Genomic DNA, 12482 nt, shown 5'->3' on the forward strand with positions numbered 1-12482 from the left:
GCCACCAGGCTCCCCAGGCTCCTGCTGAAGTCACCTGCACACCTCCCCAGTGTAAACAAGCCCTGGAGACCACCCCCCTGGCCAAGGGCCCGTGGGCACGCTGACTCTCACGGCAAGCCTCTCCACCTCTCTGTCTTCGTCTTTCCCTTCAGAAGACCCGGAGCCACCTTGCAGGCTCCAGGCTTTTGAACAATTTAATCCTCCCGGGGACACGCTGGGAGCAGAACCCACACTGGCTGTCACACTCAGCTCTCTGCAGATGTGAGAGGGACTCACAAGAGCCCTTCCAGAGCACCTGCCACGCGGCAGGCACTCGCTTGTGCAACACTCTCACTGGAGTGGACAAAACGCGCTGGCCTCCTGGGGCTCAGAAACCAGCAGAGGTAAGGGACTTGGACAGATCAGTGTGACGATGTCTGGATAAGGGTAAGCACAGGGGGCTGCTGGGGGCACCAGAGATGGCTATAAACCCTATCTTAGGCATCAGGGAATGACAGGTCCATTACCTACACAATAAACATGAAATGGCTATGGTTTATGTCAGGCACTGGGCTAGGTGCCAGGGACACCTGAGAAAGGGGGTGCACTACTGTCCTTAAGGAGTTCAATCTAGTGAGTGGACTTGGTGTATAGTACCTACAAAGTTCTCCCCTTCTCCCAGGGATGGCTGAAGTAGAACCAACACAGGCTGGGGATGGTTCAGATGAGCTGAGGGGTGGGGATCCCTAAATCCACCCCTCTGCACTGCTTCCATCTGGTCCAGGCCACCTTCGCCTTCTGCTTACATTGTTCCAACAGGCTCCTAACCATCTCTCTTCTACTCTTACCCCCTCCAACCCATTCTCTAGAACAGCAGACAGCAGGATCCTGGTTAAAAAAAAAAAAGTAAGCCAAGATCATATCATTTCTCCTCTGCTCAAAACCCTTAAAGAGCTTCCTTCTTTGCTTAGTATAAAAGCAAAATCCCTAAAATGCCCAACAAGGTCATGTCCCCAAATCCGTGTCACCACCCTTTTCCCTGATCAAAAACTGCCCCACTCTATGCCACATTGGCCCCCTTGAGGTTCCTTGAACATGGTCCCACATGCAGGTACCCCAGGGCCTTTGCACTGGCTATCCCCACTGTCTAGGGCACATTTTACCCCAGACTGCCACAAGCTCACTCCCTCAGCTCCTTTTTGATCATTGCTCAAACGTCACCTTTTCAGGGAGAGTTTCCTTGAACACTATTTGACAGAGCACATCCCCTCAGCACTCTCCAGTCTCCTTTCCAGTGAATTTTTCCCCAAAAGCACTTTTCACCATCTCATATCCATACATTTGATGCCTGTTTGCTGTCTGTCTCTCCAGGGGGAACATTAGCTCCGTGAGGACAGGGATTTTCCCCGTGTTCACTGCTGTTGCCCAGCCCCTAGAATAATGCTGGTGTGCAGTGGAAACTCAAATAAATGTGGAATAAATACCAAGGTTTATAGCCAGAGTGGCTGGGAGGAGGATGCCTGAGAGTCATCGCTGGCAGAGGGGCAGAGGAGGGGTGGGTGGGGAAGGGGCACTTCAGCAGAAGGGGTCATGGGGCAAATAGCTTGGCCACTCTGCGTCCAGGGACTATTTTTAAATCATCCAAAGCTGAGAAGTCTTTACCTGCTTTTCTGCAATATTCTAAGTAATTGGAGAGCAATGAGGACATGAGTGTTATTCCTGCCAATAAGCATTATTAAGGCCTTCTGGGAGCCCCCGCATCTCACCTCTTCCTCCTAGGGACCCCACCCCCCACCTTTCTGACGGTGACTTTGCTCCCATGAAGTGCAGGCCCTTCCAGATGCCACCTCAAGAAAGAACCCACCTATGATTACTGGGTTTTATAAGCAGCACAAAGCCCTTTTCCAGAATTCCGGGGTTAAGTGGAGAAAAAACCAACTTTTATTATTCAGGGCCTCCCAGGTGCCACACACTTGTCCTAGATGAGCTCATTTTAATCCCTGCTCCGCACAGAAAGGTGGGTCCCAAAGCAAGGGCAGAACGAGCATTCTCACCCAGGACTCTGCCCCAGGACTCTCTCATGCCCACGGCGTCACCCTTTCTACCACAACGCCGTCTCTACGACCCAGCACAGCTCCGACTGTTACCCTGCCCCTGCTTTAAGCTAGGGTTTGTTCCCTCCCATCTGAACTTTCTGTCCGTGCACACCACAGCGGGAGGCTGGCGCACAGGTCGGAGATGAAGCCGGCACAGCTGAGCCCCACTCGAGGGGTGCTTCTAAAGCACAGAGCCACACATCTCGCCATCCTGGACACAGGATTAGGGCCAGCCTCTTCCCCAATCTTGTCCCTGCTCGCTTTTCCAGACTCCGGGTGCTTCTGCTCCCCGACTCCCCGGGGAGCACCCTTTCCCCATCCCACACACGGAACCGTCCTCCCATCCCTGGCACACTCTGGCCGCGGCTACTGTCCTGTGCCAGTCTCTGCCTTCGGCCCCAAAGCCCCCCTCACCCCTGGTCTGCTCCACGGATGCCCTTCTCAATACAGTCACACGGCAGATGGACAGTCACTTCACCTCCTGACGATCTGCCCCTTAGTGTCCCTCTCAGCCTCTAGGCTGGGAGCACAGACTTCTAACCTCCTGCTCCCAGAGTGACATCGGGGAAGTTCTCAACAAGTGCCACTTGGAGGCATGACGAGAACAGACAAGCAGAGGCTAGATTCAGGCCAGCGCTAGCTGAATGAATGCCACAGGCCCATCTCCAGACACGTGCAACCCTCCTTCGGGTCGGTCTGAGATTTCTGGGGCTGCCGCTGCAAAGCACCAATGGCGAGGTGCCTTAAAACAACAGAAATTCACTCTCTCACAGCTCTGGACACCAGAAGTCTGAAATCAAGGTGTCCGCAGGCCACCCCGGCCACTGAGGCCACCAGGGAGAATCCTTCCCTGCCTCTCCCTCATGGGTGGGGGTTGGCGGCAGCCCCTGGTGCTCCTCAGCTGACGGACGCATCATTCCAGTCACACGGCGGCCTCTCCCCGGGTCTTCGGTTCGGCCTCTCTCTGTGAGCACCTGCCTGTCACTGCGTCCCAAGCTCCCCTTTTTATAAGGACACGGGTCACACTGGATTAGGACCCACCCTAATGACCTCATTTTAACTTGACTACCTCTAGAGAGACCTTATTTTCACATGAGGTCGCATTCTGAAGTCCTCGGGGCTGGGACTCCGCGTATCTTTTTTGGAGAGTACAACTCGACCCCTAAGCATCATCATCATCAGGTCAGGGCATATCTGCACTTGTAGGTGGCATGCGCAGGCCGTTCTCCCTGTTCTCCACGTGTATCGCACAGAGGTCGGGCCCCCCCATGGCCCGGGAGATGGAAGTCCCATTCTCACCATTGGACAAGTAGCAAGACTGAGGCTCAGGGAGGCTCGGGACCCGCCCAAGGTGGGCAAGTTCCAAGGTCAGCCAGTAAAAGGCTGAGTTAGGACTCATCCTAAGTCCAGGATCCAAACTCGTCCCAACTGTCTACACCACAGAACCTCTGTTTCTGACGAGGTGGTTACCCTCCGCAGCCTTTCTGTTTCCGCTCCAACACGATTCCCCTCTGCAAATGCTCAGCACTGTGAATGCCTTCAAGCCAGGAGCTTAAAATGTCATCACTGTACTCAATTTACCCCAACCAACTCCCAGCTTCTTCCAGGATGGGAACAGCCCACACATACACACGTTACGTCCATTAACACTCTTTCCAAAAAGCACGCATATACGTCACTAATTCACACGACCCTGCTTACGCAAACTCGTGTGTTTGCTGCTGTCTATAAGAACTGCGGGGACGGCCTCACCGTGCGGGGATGGCACATTCCCGAACCCTGGCAACCCGCCCCAGGAGGCAGCTCCTGGAAGTCACAGAGCGGCCAGTGGAGAGACTCCAACTCCGACTCAGGGCGTGGAGTCAGGAAGCCTGCACCCAAGTCCACTTCCGCTTCCTCCTCCTCACGAAACGCCCCCCACCCCCCGAGGGCTGGGGCCCCACTCCCTCTGGCCCTTACAGGACTTGAGAGAGTTTCTCAAACTTCTTGAGAGGTTGTCAAAGCCTGAGCTGAAAGAGAATGAAGGAATAATTCATTCGACAAACATGCGTGAAGAGCACCTGGTCCACCGGGGGGTGGGCACTGAGGACTCCCTGAGGTGAGTAAGACCACAGGGGAGAGAGAGATTCAGTGCGTGTGCATGTGCACATGTCCACGCAGGCCCTGTAACATATTTTCTCCCTCACCCATCACTCAATAAGGCAGCACGTGCCCATTTCACAGGGGGAGAGATACAGGCTCAGCAGGGTGAGTGGCTCATCCAAGGGCACTCGGCGAGTAAGAGAGCCAGGGCTAGCCCCAGGTCTGAGCAGCTGAAAAGCTGGGGCTGCTTTCTTCCTCACGTGACCACCCAGGCACTGGGAGGGGGGGACTGAAGCTTGTCAAGCCGGAGGGTGACCCCGATCTGGTTTTAAGGAGCTCCCCCTGGCATCAGCATGGAGGACACAAACGGGAGGACAGTGAGCTAGGAACCGGCTAGGCGATTCGGGAGAGATGGCACAGAAGCCTGGCCTGAGGCAGGGATGGTGGGCATGCACAGAAGGGGCTACACCAGAGGCGCTGGGATAGGTTTATCCAGAATTGGGTTGGTTTGGGAGATGAGCAAGAAAGAAAGGTGATGAGCCACAGGCCCTAAGAAAGTCTTTCCTCTTCTAAAGGCGCAGACCTCAGAAGCAGGGACACCAGGAAAACCACGTCACAGCTCCTCTTCCTGATGCCCTTAAACAGGAACTGAAGAGCCAAAGCCGTGGGAGGAGAAGATAAGGAAGAGGGAGCAGCCTCACTTCTTCCTCCTCCGACTCCCACTGCAGCCCGAACCCAGCACGCCAGGGGATGCACAGACCGGCAGGGCTAGGAGCTGGAGGAGGTTGCAGGCTTGCGACACAGACGTGACTCAGCCTCGCAAACAAGCCAGAAAGCTCAGTGTCGTCAATGGCAGCCCCTCCTCGCTGGGCCCCTCACCCATCAGTCCCCAGGCCAGCCCATCCAACTGCCTATGCACCTTCCCCTCCATCTCCTGGGCTCGCTCCCAGACTCCTACAGGAGCATCCAAAATGGTCTCCCTGCTTCCAGTCCTTGCCCTACACACCCAGTCCACTCAAGGCAACACAGCCAGAATCCCCGTTCTAAAGGACAGTGTCACAAGACTCCCCTGCCTCAAACCTTTTAAGTTTCCTCCGTGGTCTCAGGATAAAGTCAAAGCTTCTGGATGTCGCTCCTCCTGCCTTCTCCTCCAGCCCCCAATGCATCCCACCTCAGACGTTAGGTTCCAGCCATATGGGGTTACTTAGCTCCTAGCACAACCTGGGCTGTCTCTACCATCCACGTTCTTGCTGCGGTGGGTCCCTACACCCAGAATTTCCTTCCTTTCTTTTTGCTCTGTCCTAGCTAATCATGCATTATTTAACATTCAACTCAAGGATTACATCCTGTAACAAGGCCTCTCTGCCCCTCCCTGCAAGGTGCCTCTTTAGAAGCACCTGGTGATACCTTGTGTTACCGCATGACCACACAAAACACACTGGCTCACAAGTTTCTGTGCATGCCTGTCCCCGTTCATGAAAGATGATGCTAGGGTACAACACTGCAGCTGGCTACTCAGGAGGCACTTAATAAAGAACGAGGCGGGGGAGGGAGAGAGGGAGGGGCTACAAATGTTATAGGTACCCAAAGAACAAAATAACTAATTACAACAGGAAGGACTGGTAAAGGCTTCTCAGAGAAGGTGCATTTGAACCATACTTTTTTTTTTTAAGTTTTTAAAATTTGAGTAGGTGGAGAAGTTAGCGAAAGGGCAGTTCAGGCAGAAAAATATAGCAAGACTGTGAAGGTATAAAAGTATATGATTTGGTGGTGTATTTCACACAAGGGGTAAGTGTGTGTTGGGGGAAGGGTGGTATAATGGACCAAAAATCATCTAGATCTTATGTAAGGCGGCCATCCCATTGTGTACTGATACAAATAATTTTGGAGCTACGAGTAACAGAAAACTCAACCCTAAAATAGTCTAAAGTTAGGGTTTTCAGTGTCTTGTTCCTTCCATCCTTCTGTTCTGAACAGGCTCAACATGGTCTCCCTAAGCAAGGCCCCCTCATGGTCCCAAGATGGCTGCCACCGCTCTAGGTATCACATGCCAACCCCACTATGTCCCATAGCAGGAGAGGCTCTGTCTTCCTAAATGTCTTTTTTTTTTTTTTTAAGATTTTATTTATTTATTTGACAGAGAGAGAGAGAGCAGGAACACAAGCAGGGGGAGTGGGAGAGGGAGAAGCAGGCTTCCCGCGGAGCAGAGAGCCTGATGTGGGGCTTGATCCCAGGACGCTGGGATCATGACCTGAGCTGAAGGCAGACGCTTAACGACTGAGCTACCCAGGTGCCCCTAAATGTCTCCTTTTAAGATGGAGAAAAATCTTTCTCCATCCCCCCAACCCCAGAAATTTCTCTTCTTATTTCATAGCCAGACCTGTGTCACATGCCCATGCCTAAGCAAATCACCGGCAGGGGGGTCAGGACCATAGTGATTCATCCCTGGAGCTGGGACTGACCTCCCTAAAGCCCCTAGAAGGTAAACTTCTGAAGATTAATGTTCTGGGAGCATGGAAGGGGAAAGGGTGTTGGATAAGCAACCAAGTGTCTGCTACACCTTCTCACCCACTCACCTCCAAGTGTAACCATTAAAATAGAGTATAATCTGCAAATACCCCACATCTCCACCCTTCCACAATTCTATTTTAGGTCCGAGGAAGTAACTGTCCTAGGGAGAGGAAACTTGCAAAAGGCTATTAAGGGAAGGTCTATAAACAACACTGCAGTTGGCTTTTCTAGATCAGGAGTTCTGTGACAGTAGGGGGATAGAGAGTATCAGGGATGACTGCATTCCATAGAGAAACCCCAAAAAAGCTGCTTTACTTTAACTGAGCTTTACCCTTTTCCTTGAACAAATGTTTTCCTTAGCCCTCCAAAAAAATAACCAGCACATTCTTAACACAAAGACTTCAGTCTGGCTAGTCTCCGCCTTGAATACCGTTCCTGACTCTCTCCATTAACTGAAATCCTGCCCATCCTGAAGAGTGAGCTCAGATGGCACCTCCTTCCCCAGAGCTTTATCTGACCCCCCCCCCCCTCGCCCCACTGGGACGACTGTCTTCCCTCTGCATATCTGGGGCGATTCCTTTGTAACTTTCCTATGGTGTGGACAGACATGGTCCAAAATGATAAACATTTATCTTTGTCTCCCAATCAACTAGGAGAAATTCTAGCACGTGAACTTTGATTTCTCATCTTGTGTCCTAGGTGCTTCAGCACAGGGCAGGATTTGCAGGGAAAGTTGTGCACCAAAGACAAGACTCCAAGTGGAATTAGTTCGTTCATGTGCCCTCCCTCTACTGGTCGTGTAAACAAAAATTCTTATCCCATTTAGAACTCCCTCACTCTTGGGGTGCCTGGGTGGCTCAGTCGGTTGAGCGTCTGCCTTCGGCTCGAGTCATGATCTCGGGGTCCTGGGATCGAGCCCCGCGTCGGGCTCCCTGCTCCACGGGGAGCCTGCTTCTCCCTCCCTGCCTGCCGCTCCCCCTGTTGGTACTCTCTCTCTCTCTGTCAAATAAATAAATAATCCTAAAAAAAAATCTCTCTCACTTTTAGTATCCATGATATGCCAAGCACGAAGCCACTTTCTATACATATTGTTTTATTCAACACCATTTTTTAAAACCTGCAAACTTTTCAAAATGTACAGAAGAGGAACCTAAAAGCTCTGAAAGGCTAAGGGCAGACTCTCCCAAGGCCACACGAGGAATTGGCGCATGAAATTCAAACTCAAGTCTTCAGAGGCAATACTGCGTCATGGTCAAGAGTGTGGGCAATGAACACAGATCCCTTTGCTTAAAATCCTGTTCCCCATGAGCTATAGGACCTTGGAGAAGTTAGTGTCTGTGTATCTGTCTCCTCATGTATAAAATGGGGATTAAAAACAGTGCCCCCCCCAACAAAAAACAGTGCCTATTTTATTGGGTTATTATGAGGATTAAATGAGCTTATATAGTTAAACGGCTTAGAACAGCACTTGACATGTGTTAATGCACAAGAAATATTAGCTATCCTTATTGATTCCAAGCCCAGTGGTTTTCACATCGCATCATGACAAATGCCCCTATCCTCCACCCACCAAATCACCTGAGGCACGAAAGAGGAACCTGGTCAAAGGACAGACCCTGGGGAGATCATGAGTTCCACCATCCAGAGGAGTAGCCTCAGAGAACAGGGGGGTCAAAGGTTATGAAGGCAGTGCAATGCACAAATCCATCCTGCATCTCTTAGGGGCACCTCGGCCCTCATTCGTAGGGTCCCAGCGGGAGCTTCTAAGGGAAAGAACATCGCACGAGACACATGCCAGCCCAACACCCAAATGCCCAACTACTGACCATACACCGAAGACCCCTTAGTTTGAACAAGCTTTGAGGATTTGAAATGCTTGCTGCCCGTCTCCGGAAAACCCAGTGTCCCTAGTGGTCGTGAGGCAAGGCAGAGGGAGCCTTCAAAGCAAGGTGGTCTTGGAGGACACACTGCCCCATGGGCCTCGAAGACAAGAAAAATGCTTCACCCTCTGAAGCTCCCACCTCCCCACTCTTGCTCTCACTGTAACTGGGCCAGGAGCTACCACCTTTACAGAGATGAGAAAGTGTGATTCCAAGGGGGGAGTGACTGCTCATCAAGGTCCCATAACTAGTCAGTATCAGTTCCTGGACTAGAACTCGGAACTCTGAGTCACCATTCAGTGCTACTTTTCACAATTGTATTCTGTCTTCTGCATTAGTATCTGTCTTCTTCAATCACATTAATTTCCTTTCTTGCTTGCTTCCATTTTTCCTAAACATTTGCAGTCTGCTCTGTGCTGGGGGTTACCACGATGAACAGGCATTTTAAGACCCAGCCCCAACTTGCCCCCACCCCATTCTGCAGGGCAAACAGAGGTACTCAGTAAGTGCTTGCTGATCTGAATTAAATCTTTTCGTTGCTACTGTTCTGATATGGGGATTCTGGTTTTCTTTTCTCAAAACGGCAATTTTTACCTACTTGTAAATGTTCTTCCTCTTCCTAGTCTGAAAAAGAAGACTGAGTATGTGAGGCTGGCTGGTCTCTGCTTGGCATCTACAGAAGGACTGGAGAGCTGAGACCCCTCTACAAAGCTGGGACCCCACAGGGACCCCAGCCTCTTCTGAAAGAGGGCCTGAACTCTTCCTCCTTCCTCCTTTCAGTGCAGAGAAATGGCAAGAACGCTGTGTCTGCCTCAGGGTCTGGGTGGGGGAAAAGGCTCCCGTGCAAATGTTAAAGCCCTAGTTGTGGGCATAGAGCCCAAACCTACACCTTCAGCCTGATGTTAAACATCTCAGGCCCTAAAGTTACCACTAGTCCGGATCCAGGAAACCCTTGGAGCCCCTACTAAAGCATAAAACCACTCTGCAGAGACACTTCTATGCAGGAGAGGTGAGACTCAGGAGTATGAGCCACCTTGGCAGGAAGTCTGCAGGAAATGCGAACTGGCTCCTTTAGAATGAACATAATGGGGCAACTGGAAAGAGAATGTCAGTACATTTAAAACAAAGGTATGAAGTAAGGAAGAGAAACCCTAAAGAAAGAGCAAGACAAAAGGCCAGGATGATCTGAAAGAGAACCAACCAACGAAAATTTCCAGAAGGAAAATGTAGAGTCATTGAAAATAAAAGCTCAATGATGAGAAAATTCAACGAACATGGCAACACTGCTGAACAATAAAGCCGAGGCACTTGACTGAGACTCCCTGGTCAGTGCCTGGCCATGTGCTCGGGCCAGGCACGAGGAGTGGAGGTGCTCAGTCTGAGGGAGAGGCAACCACATGAACAAACACGCTTCCACACAAGATGGCTGTCGTAAAGCTCCTGTTCACAGAATCCTTGCAAGGGGTGCTTTTCTGACATTCTCTCAGTTGGGTACACAACGTGCAAGAGCAGAAGGGAAGGCAGGGTCAGTAGCAGGCCTCAGAATCTTCTGGTTTCCTGTCCACTGACCCTGCTTTGGAGCCACCCTGTATCTGTCAAGGTCACAATTACAAAGGCATGGTTGAGCATTCTTTTCCCCCCTCCCATCTGCAAAAGCCTTTTTGCTTGGAAATAGTTTCAAGAATGAGGAATAGTGCCAAGAGCCCCCATAAGCCCTCTGCCTGAGCTTACCTAGAGTGAACATTTCATTCCATGGACTTTTTCCTTCTCTTTCCCCTCACTTGCGCTAAATTTTTACAATATCTGTCATTTTTCTGAACCGTTTGAGGGCAAGTTGCATATATCATGGATTTTTACTTGAGCCCTCTTTCTCCATTTCTACTTGCAAAGATAATTATTTCGGTACAAAATTACAACCAAACGCACACACAGTAGTGTTGCACACAGGCAGAGTCCCGTGAAGGCAGCAGGCCTGCCGCAAAACTCACAATTAGACTTGATGAGGGAAATGCAAGCCATTCCCCAGAAGCCACAGCAGGCGTCGTCTTGACTTCCTCCTTCCTGCTCTGCCCACGGAGGAGGATCTGCACCCGGCGTGGTCCTCCAGAGCCCCCGCCACATCTGGGGGAAGCGCGGACGGCACGCACTCTTCTTTGTCCCAAGTGTAACCAGACTCCAGAGGAGGGATCCCGAGACACAGCTCGATCGCTCTTCTGTTTTTCTGACTCTGTGCCTTTCGCATTTCCTGACTTAAAGCCGTAAAGGAAGAGGAAATGCCAAAAATATTACAAGATGAGTTAGTCTGTGGCATTTCCAAGGATGGGGCCGGACAAAGCTGGCAGGGAAAGCTCAGGCAGGAAGAGACCTCTGCCTCAGTGCAACCCTGCATGCCAGTGGCCAACGGAGTTCATGCGGCTCTCCAAAACGCTGAAGGTCTCGGGGAAGCCGGCTGTTTCTGGGGAGTATCCGGGGCAGGACCCATTTTCTCCAAATAACCCAGAGGATGTTGGAAATCTGGTCTTAATTACCCCCTCACTGCGTTGTGGCTTCACAACACATCATGGTGTGTTTCCCTGACTCTCAGAAGATGGGGCCACCTGCCGCACACTGCCAGGCCAGGCCCTCTAGTTACTTTTTCCCCTAGTGGTTTAGATGGATTTGTCCTGACAGAACCACACGCTCCCTCCTGAGCGCGCTTGTGGACTGCTTTGGGAACAGGGCTGGCAGAGGCTGGGGACACTAGCTGTGGCGCTGGAACTGAGGTTTCAGCTGCATAAAAGGCACGCACAGCACTGGGATTCACACTGTGCCAGGAAATCGGCCACAGCAGACTCAAAAAGAGAGTACCAACCCTTCATGCTCCTCAGCCCTTTCTTTCTTTTTTCTAAAAGATTTTATTTATTTACTTGAGAGAGAGAAATAGTGACAGAGAGCATGAGCAGGGAGAGAGGGAAAGGGAGAAGCAGGCTTCCCTCTGAGCAGGGAGCCCGATGCAGGGCTCGATCCCAGGACCCTGGGATCATGACCTGAGCCGAAGGCAGACACTTAACTGACTGAGCCACTCAGGTCCCCTCCCAGCCCTTTCTGGGAGTGGATACAAGGTAGGTGGGTGAGGAGAGGGCTTTGGGGGGGTTGGATTTTTTTTTTTTTTTTAGAGAAAGAGAGACTGAGAGCGGGAACAGGGGGAGGGACAGAGGGAGGGGGAGAGAGACTCTTAAGCAGGCTTCACACCCAGCACGGAGCCCAACATGGGGCTCAGTCTCACAAGCCGGAGATCATGACCTGAGCCGAAATCAAGAGTTGGACACTTGACCGACTGAGCCACCCAGGCGCCCTCCTGGGGGTTGGACTTAAATTATCCTTGAGGCAGGGAGAGAAAAATTAGTGTCCCTGTGTTGAAGTGGACAGTTTGGCCTGCAGCCTAAAGAAAGCACAATGACATGAATCTTCAACCAGGCATTCTCATGTAAAGCTGGGCAAGGCGGAAAGCTTGCATGAAGGAATGAATATTCAAGAGGACAGTGAAGATATGAGTCCTGACCCCAGGACTCTCATAATACCTTCCCATACCAGCCCCCAAAGATGTCCACATCCTAATCCCCAGGACGTGTGAATGGACCAGCTTACATGGGGTATGTGGCAACAGGGAATTAAGGGGGGAAATGGGATTAAAGTTTCTAATCACTGGACCTTAAAATAGGGAAAACATTCTAGATTATACAGGTGGCCTGATGTACTCAAAAGCATCCTTAAAAGTGGAACGGGGAGCCAGGAGGGAGCACTAGAGAGATGGTGGCATGAGAAGGACGCAGACGAACATTGCTGGCCTTGAAGATGGGAGGAAGGAGACCGTGGGCCAACATATGTAGGAAGCCTCTAGAAGCTGGAAAAGGCAAGGAAACAGATTCTTCCCTAGGGCCTTCTGAGTCTTCCC

General features: G+C 51.3%; 1 protein-coding gene across 3 annotated transcripts in view; it reads right to left on the reverse strand.

The window, feature by feature from the left end:
* The window catches only part of ASAP1 (ArfGAP with SH3 domain, ankyrin repeat and PH domain 1), a 344365-nt gene that overhangs the window by 327934 nt on the left and 3949 nt on the right, over positions 1-12482 (reverse strand). For 2 of the 3 annotated variants that reach the window (XM_073893210.1, XM_025871129.2), the window contains exon 1: positions 10537-10759. The exons of the other annotated variant lie outside the window; for it this stretch is intronic. The gene's annotated coding sequence lies outside the window, so the exon portion shown is untranslated. Of the gene's footprint in view, positions 1-10536; positions 10760-12482 lie in introns of those variants that run through there. 3 annotated transcript variants of the gene reach the window in all.

Source organism: Callorhinus ursinus, unplaced genomic scaffold (assembly GCF_003265705.2).
Source record: "Callorhinus ursinus isolate GAN/ISIS: 27379988/994484 unplaced genomic scaffold, GSC_fseal_2.0 scaffold5, whole genome shotgun sequence".
NCBI classification, from domain to species: domain Eukaryota; kingdom Metazoa; phylum Chordata; class Mammalia; order Carnivora; family Otariidae; genus Callorhinus; species Callorhinus ursinus.